The 8,747-nt window shown below is 42.3% G+C and overlaps 1 non-coding gene across 1 annotated transcript; it reads right to left on the minus strand.

The window, feature by feature from the left end:
• Positions 1–7,668: 7,668 nt before the first annotated feature.
• LOC123487488 lies at positions 7,669–7,787 on the minus strand. The gene has a single exon (XR_006659790.1). It is a non-coding gene; the product is annotated as a 5S ribosomal RNA (ribosomal RNA).
• Between the last annotated feature and the right edge of the window lie 960 nt (positions 7,788–8,747).

The raw sequence follows: 8,747 nt of genomic DNA on the forward strand, positions 1-8,747 counted from the left end.
AGATTGGAGGGAGAAGGATTGAGCAGAGGGAAGAGATGATAGGATGAAAGAGGAGAGAGTAGCGGGAGAGAGAGAGCGAAGGTTGCGACGGCGCATTACCATCTGAGTAGGGGCAGAGTGAGTAGTGTTGGAGGAGAGCGGCGAGAAAAGGATACAAAGTAGTGGTCGGAGACATGGAGGGGAGTTGCAGTGAGATTAGTAGAAGAACAGCATCTAGTAAAGATGAGGTCAAGCGTATTGCCTGCCTTGTGAGTAGGGGGGGACAGTGAGAGGGTGAGGTCAAAAGAGGCGAGGAGTGGAAAGAAGGAGGCAGAGAGAAATGAGTCAAAGGTAGACGTAGGGAGGTTAAAGTCACCCAGAACTGTGAGGGTGAGCCATCCTCAGGAAAGGAACTTATCAAGGCGTCAAGCTCATTGATGAACTCTCCAAGGGAACCTGAAGGGCGATAAATGACAAGGATGTTAAGCTTGAATGGGCTAGTGACTGTGACAGCATGGAATTCAAATGAGGAGATAGACAGATGGGTCAGGGGAAAAGAGAGAATGTCCACTTGGGAGAGATGAGGATTCCTGTGCCACCACCCCGCTGACCAGATGCTCTCGGGGTATGTGAGAACACATGGTCAGACGAGGAGAGAGCAGTAGAAGTAGCAGTGTTTTCTGTGGTAATCCATGTTTCCGTCAGCGCCAAGAAGTCGAGGGACTGGAGGGTAGCATAGGCTGAGATGAACTCTGCCTTGTTGGCCGCAGAAACGGCAGTTCCAGAGGCTGCCGGAGACCTGGAACTCCACGTGGGTCGTGCGTGCAGGGACCACCAGGTTAGAGAGACAGCAGCCACGCGGTGTGAGGCGTTTGTATAGCCTGTGCGGAGAGGAGAGAACAGGGATAGACAGAGGCATAGTTGACAGGCTACAGAAAATGGCTACAATAATGCAAAGGAGATCGGAATGAAATGAACTAAACATCTGGGAAAGCGAGAGAGCGGGGCCTCCCTCACTTACGTTTCACTGAAACACCCAAATATAACTCTCCCAACTTCCACCTCAGAAACTATAATTGTTGTAAACTACAGCGGTTCAATGTTTTCTAGGAATAGACTAACTTAGTTTATTCAGCTAGCTAATTTGGTACAGTATTCTTCCGTAAAAACTGTCCAGGGCACCTAGTCATATGACGCCACAGCCAACTAGCATGCCGGACTTCAACAACACGGTTTAGCACCAATACTCGGCCACAACAAACCACCAGTGTGTCAACACGCCAAGCAGATCATTCGTGTCCGTGTCTAACTTTGTGGGTTAGTCCCAACAGCTTGAGCGAGTCCGTCGTCAACTTATTCAGCCAGTTAGTTAGCCAGAATAGTCAGCATACTTTCTAGCCATTGCTATCTGCCAACGAAGAAACCCCTCCTCCCACGGCACGAACACACAGAGAGAGCCAAGCTAACGTTAACTAGTCACCTTGTCCCGAATTCCCTTGAACGACATATATGGGATATGACTAATTGTTCTTGCCAATGATTTATAAATGTGTTTTATTTATTTATATTTTTAGACAGTTCTGTTGTAGTTTGCTGTGACTCCCCCTCTGTGAATAGCCACCACGTTGTTGTCTCCTGGACACTACCTACGTACCAGTGGCGGCTGGCCGATGAGGGCGCTAGGGCGCCGCCCCTTAAATAAAATTATTTTAAAAAAATAAAAAAAAATAAAAAAAAATAATAATAATAATAAAAACATCAGTATGTCAATATTTGTGTGTTTGAAATATGGAATGCACACAGTAATATGTGTAAGATATGATAGAAAATCATATTCGCAACCTTTCCTCTGCCTGTCAAACGCCTCGTCAGCTCTGGGCGATACAGAAAGTGCCCCGAGGAGGCGGGTCTACGTAGCAGTTAAGCCAATTGCTAATTTAAGATATGAATGTATGACATAAAATGTAGTCAATAAGCGATCTTAAATCGAATCCAAGGAGGGCGATTATTTTACCGCCCCAAGCTCGCCCCCTGATAAAATAAGGACCGGGGTCCAGTGACGCCATTTTTACTAGACAACAATGGCGAACGCAAAGCGTTACTCCTCCAAGACCCAACCCTAACTCGGTGAAATCTCTCCTCCAAGATCCGTTTGAGAGGAGAACTTTGTCAGAGAAAGTTCGGGTGAAAGAGCTGGGCCCAGATCAACCTGACCTCTCAATCAGACAGCAGGCTAGCGAGAAAGGGAAGCAGTATATGCGCGGCTTCTCCCGTAGCTGGTACACCAGGAAGGCTTGGCTAGCTGGGTGCACTGATGCTAATGCTTTATTTTGCTTTCCGTGCTTGCTTTTTAAAACGACGGGGTCAGATTCAGCATGGACAGGTACCGGAGTGAGGGATATGAAGCACCTGTCAGAGAAGGTAAAGAAACATGAGAACACCAGGGCACACATGGACAACTCTGTAAAGCTAGCTGTATTAGGAAGGGTGAACATTGCTACGCAGCTGGATGACGGCCACAGGATTGCGGTGAGGAAACACAATGAGGAGGTGGATAAAAACAGGCACATTCTATCCAAAATTATCGATTGTGTGAAGTTCTGTGGGGGCTTTTGAGTTGGCCTTGCGTGGGCACGAGGAGACTGACTCTCAGACAACCCCGGCATTTTCCGGGGCTTAGTGGATTTTGTTGCCTCCCTCGACAGTGTGCTGGAGGAGCACCTGAAGACAGCTACCGTTTTTAAGGGCACGTCAAAGACGATACAGAACGAGCTGTTGGACTGTATGCTGTCAATGCTTAAGGATTACATCCTGGAGGAAGTAAAGAGTGCTGATTTTATCGCCATTCAAGCTGACGAGACGACTGACGTTTCCACCCACTGCCAGTTGGTGCTTGTGTGAGTGATTATCATAGAGCCGTCACAATTATATTTGTTTTAGTATTTTAAAAGGAAAGAGAAGACACAATCAGACGTTGATAATAATGCAGGAAAGTACTACACAGTTTGTAATAATTATTCAGGTGTCCACCAGGTCAATTTCTAGAAGAGGCCTAGTTGTTATTGAATATTAACTTTATTGCTAAGTGAACAGCAGAACAAAATTATGTTGCATCCCTCTCACAAATGTAATAGAAAAAGGCTTTAAAACGTAATAACATCAGTTAATTATGTACATCACAGGTTAAAAGCAGTTACTAGACATAGTTTGTGTGTATATACACACTGTCTGTCTGTCTGTCTGTCTGTCTGTCTGTCTATATATATATATATAAGTCACTGGTTGTGTGTTGAGGGGGAATTACAGTGAGTTAAGAAGTCTGATTGCAAGTTATCAAATTAAACTTTATTTTTTGGACCCAGGGCCTCAATTCCCTCTTTGTGTGGGGACAGCGCATCTGACGAGCAGCAACAGCCCATCAAGCGACGGAGGATGCTGGGACCAGGAGAACAACAGAGGTTGGCTATAGAGGTAAGTTGTGATGTAATTGTCAGTGTTTCCCACCCAGAACTTTTTTCAGGCCTGGTAGTATGTAGCCAAAACCCTGAACAATCAGCACCTTGGTAATCATATACTTGAGTTGGACATAGGCATGTGTCAGTCAGGATCACTTGCATCAAAATAGCTTAATTGCAAATTAAAGCTGATGATGTATCTTTTACAGGTATGTGATACCATCCTGAGTCATGCCAAAGAGAGGTTCTCCTTCACCCAGCACCTCATCAGCGCAACACTATTGCACGGAGAGTTGTTCCCACAACACAGTGTGAAGTTCCCCGATACAGCGCTTGAAACAACCGTGGAGGCGTACCCCATGTTGAACAAGGCCAAGCTCAAAACCAAACTGTCCCTCATCTATGAGAACAGTGAGTTCAAGGCTTGTAGTGGTGCAGTGCCCCTGTACCAGTTCTTCATGGAGAACAACCTTCAGAGCACTTTCACAGAGACTGCCAGCCTCCTCAAGATCCTCATCACCACACCCATGACAACTGCTGAGTCAGAAAGGTGCTTCTCTACACTGAAAAGGATCAAGACCTTCCTGAGAAACAGCATGACACAGGATCGCCTGAACGCTCTGGCCATGCTCTCCATGGAGAAGAAACTTGTCAGGGACATTCCTGACTTTAATCAAAAGGGGTCATTGAGAGGTTTGCCACTCAGAAGGACAGACGGGCAAAATTCCTGTACAAATAAGATGACAGACACACACACACAGAGCAGCTCTGGCCGCATGTTTCTTTGTATATAGTTGACCTTAGCATAAAAAATCCAGTTATATATGGTACTCTAGAAAGTCTTAATAGTGTCTTTGCTAATATTACTGTATATATGTTGTTTTGTATCAATTAATTGTTGCAGTTCTGGAGCACATTAACAATTAGTCACATTTAGTATGATCATAAAATACTGTATGCTATTCTTCCAGTCAAAGGTTTGAGTTCATCCACTTGATATCCATTTCTATATTATACATCCTTTCATACAGTGTAAGATTTCCTATAAACTTTATAATAATTTCATGTTATTGTCCACTTTCCACTCTGTTCTGACAGCATGCCTGTTGCGTTGCCTGTTTACTACCAATGGTGAAAAGTTCACTTTAAATGCAAATGAAAGGCTTGGGTTTGTGTAATATGTTTTTGTGTAAGAATGCCTCAACTTTTTAATATTGGCATTAAATAATTACTGAATGTTTCACTGAGCACTGCTGTCCTGCAGTTTGTGTTAAAATATATCGCGATGGTTACAGGAAAAAAAAAGTATGGCACAGCCCCACCGAGAATATTTTTCACCAGCCGCCACTGGCCTCTAGACTGCCAAGCAGCTCCCCCGGGATTGCCGCACAGCGCCGCAGAAGAAATATCAGCCCACGGAGAGAAGCAGGAGATTGCGTTTCACTCAATTTTCTAGAGTTTTCCCTGTTAGTTAACTATCAACGTTTCCCTTTACTGTGGCAATTGTGATCGAATCAATGCAATTAGCCACTTTCAATGCAACATACTGAAACAAAACGAACTATGCAAGAGATTATGCTGTGTTTTGAAGTAGGATTATATTGCCCACGACTGAGTACTCTACACAGAGCTGCAGTAGGCCTATATGCAAATAGACCATTGCCATATACAGTGGTGTAAAGTACTTAAGTAAAAATACTTGAAAGTACTATTAACGTTTTTTGTACTATTTTTTTGTATCTGTACTTTACTATTTATATTTTTGACTACTTTTACTTCACTACATTCCTAAAGAAAATTATGTACTTTTTCTCCATACAGTTTCAATGACACCCAAAAGTACTTCTTACATTTTGAATGCTTAGCAGAACAGGAAAATGGTCCAATTCACGTACTTATCAAGAGAACATTCCTGGTCATCCCTACTGCCCGACTCACTAAACACATGCTTCATTTGTAAATGATGTCCAAGTGTTGGAGCGTGCCCCTGGCTATCTGTAAATTTAAAAAAACAAGAACATGGTGCTGTCTGGTTTACTTACTTTAAGGAATTTGAAATTATTTTTACTTTTGATATTTAAGTATATTTTGCAATTTAATTTACTTTTGATACTTTTATTGGGTGACTTTCACTTTTACTTGAGTCATTTTCTATTAAGGTATCTTTACTTTTACTCAAGTATGACATTTGGGGTACTTTTTCCACCACTGGCCAAATATGTATCTGTGCCATTTACTTTGAACAGGACTGTGTTTACAGCTGTGGTCTTGAGTAGATGCGCTTGTTTTGAGGTCTGCACATGTTGTTCATATCCTTTGCTAGTTAGTGAGTTAATAGCCCAGTTATAGATACTTTGTAGTCAGCAATAGGGGAGTGATTGGTTCCTACAAGAGCACAAAACATGTACATTTCTAGACATCTTTGAAAAGCCAGTCAGGTAATGAGCTTTTTTTTTTGTCTTAAAGGGGCAGTGTTGTGTATTTTGAGACAGGTTTGAATAAGCTACGGTAGGCATTCAAGGAAGTAGCTTCACACTGGAAACGTATTTTCAGACCATTCAATTCAAGGAAACGAGACTGATTCATCCTCTTCCACCACGCCCCATGCCTTCTTCCCAATAGAGAACTGGCAGGCATTCAAGGAAGTAGCATCAAACTTGAAATTCCTTATTTTCAGATCATAACATTCGAGTTAATGAGACTGATTAATCCTCTTCCTCCACACCCCATCCCACCCATTTTGGACAGACTCATAGTCTCTTGGTACACTATATTAAGTCAATGTGTCACTCACTGTGAAAGGGAAACAGACAAGTATCCACTTTGTGACACAGACTGAGGAAGCTTAAACCTTGCTTACATTTCCAGGCTATATGTTGACTTATGACAAGTTCATGGACTAGGGCCCTATAAAATAGGCGTTGCGGACGGAATCACGGAATCCAGACATTAAACCGAAATATTCAAAAATGTATTGAACTTAGTAGGGAAATCAACTAAATCTATTCAACTTGTTATAAAACGCATTCATTTGCCTAAGTGAATCATAAGACATGAACAAAATGCATCAGTGATTCGTATTTCCATAAAACTTTCTTTATTATTATACCGTGATAATTTGCATCAATCCAGTGGCTATTTGTTTGACAAACTCTACAATCACATGAGCGCTACAGTAACACCGCTTAACCAAACAAAAATGTATTCTTCTTCTTCATCTTCTTCTTCAATGAGGTTTAAAGCGGTTGGCATCCAATGTGTTGCATTACCGCCACCTACTAGACTGGAGCACAACTCCCTTATCTTTTTCTTGAAAAATAAAATAACCTACCATCTAACACTACACTCACGAATTCAGAAATATTACTAATAATTAACCCCACCCTTCTCCACTATTTAAATATATTTACTATTACCTCATGCCCTCAACCTGAAATGATGGGACATCGCCACTTAACACTCCCTGTAACTCTTCTGATGTCAAGTCTCGCACACCCAAATACCTCTCTGCAGCTGCCACCACAACCTCAATTTTTCTTCGACTTGGGTTCCATCCCTGCAGTATAATTAATAACCATTGCTATAAACGCTAAAAATCCAATCTTACTGAAACATATATCACTTTTTTGCCTATCCCTCTGTACTGGTACATATCTCCTACTCTCACCACTCCCCCCCTTGACCCCTCTTCCTCTACTTTCTTCACTGCCTCCGCATATTAAAGGTCTCTTCCTGGTGCACGCTTGAATTTAAAGGTAACTACACCCCAAAATCTAAATGTCTTCAATTTTCCAAGACCTCAAAAATGGTCTCCTGATAGAGTTGAAACATTGTTGTGGACATAGAACATCCAACTGTGCTGTTTTTTCTATTAAAAGGTGTACTTTTGAGAGCGAAAACCTGCAAAAACAGGGACAAACGGTCAACAGGGAAATCTAAAAGAAGAAAAAGGGATCTTGGGAAAAAAACGGAATGAGGCAAAACATCCAAGGGATTTTATAGTGCCCTAATGGACTACAGACATTGACAGTCTCCTAGACTAAAAACAAAGGCTGAATGTACTGCCTACATTTTGAGGGAAACGCACTGTCCATTATTTAATTTGATCAGGGCAGGGCAGGCAGTGCAGCACATACAAACTGCATTTAGTCCAATAGAAATACATGATATTATTAGGGTGATAAATAAAAGGCAGTTGCTCCATGACACAAGAGTACACCCTACTGGAACAAAATGCTTACAGCACCTGGTATTCCCAGGCGGTCTCCCATCCAAGTACTAACCAGGCCCGACCCAGCTTAGCTTCCGAGATCATACGAGATCGGGCGTATTCAGGCTGGTATGGCCGTAAGCAAGGAAACAACTCTTGGTACACTATATAAAGTCAATGTGTCACTCACTCTGAAAGGGACACGGACAAATATCCACTTGTGCTTACATTTCCAGGCTATGTTTTTGAGTGTTGTGGGGGGGGTTGGGAAAGAGGCCATATCCTATGTTGACTTATGACAACTTCATGGACTAGGGCCCTTTAAAATAGGCGTTGCGGACGGAATCCAGACATTAAACCGAAATTCAACAATATTCAAAAATGTATTGAACTTAGCAAGAAATCAACTAAATCTATTCAACTTGTTAGAACATGCATTCATTTGCCTAAGTGAATCATAAGACATGAACAAAATGCATCAGGTGATTCGTATTTCCATAAAACTTTCTGAAACGGCACAGGAATGCCCCTGTCTGTGTGCCGTGCGGCTATGTCTACACTTTGTGTAGCCGTTAGCGATGATGCTAACGATAACCTTCTTCTGGTAGGGAAGGTATGGCTTTACCCAAAACCTTCTCAAGTAAATGTGAACTTCAAAGTAGCCTATGCCTGCCTGGCAGAATTATACCGTGATAATTTGCATCAATCCAGTGGCTATTTGTTTGACAAACTCTACAATCACATGAACGCTACAGCAACACCGCTTAACCAAACAAAAACATCTTCTTCTTCTTCATTGAGGTTTAACTGCGGTTGGCATCAATGTGTTGCATTACCGCCACCTACTAGACTGGAGCCCAACTCCCTTATCTTTTTCTTGAAAAAATTAAATAACCTACCATCTAACACTACACTCACGAATTCAGAAATATTACTAATAATTAACCCCACCCTTCTCCACTATTTAAATATATTTACTATTACCTCATGCCCTCAACCTGAAATGATGGGACATCGCCACTTAACACTCCCTGTAACCAGGGGCGGTGTGTTCAATAGGGCGATATAGGGCTGACGCTGCCAAACGGGGAAAAAGGAAGGGA

Source organism: Coregonus clupeaformis, unplaced genomic scaffold (assembly GCF_020615455.1).
Source record: "Coregonus clupeaformis isolate EN_2021a unplaced genomic scaffold, ASM2061545v1 scaf1727, whole genome shotgun sequence".
Classification (NCBI taxonomy): domain Eukaryota; kingdom Metazoa; phylum Chordata; class Actinopteri; order Salmoniformes; family Salmonidae; genus Coregonus; species Coregonus clupeaformis.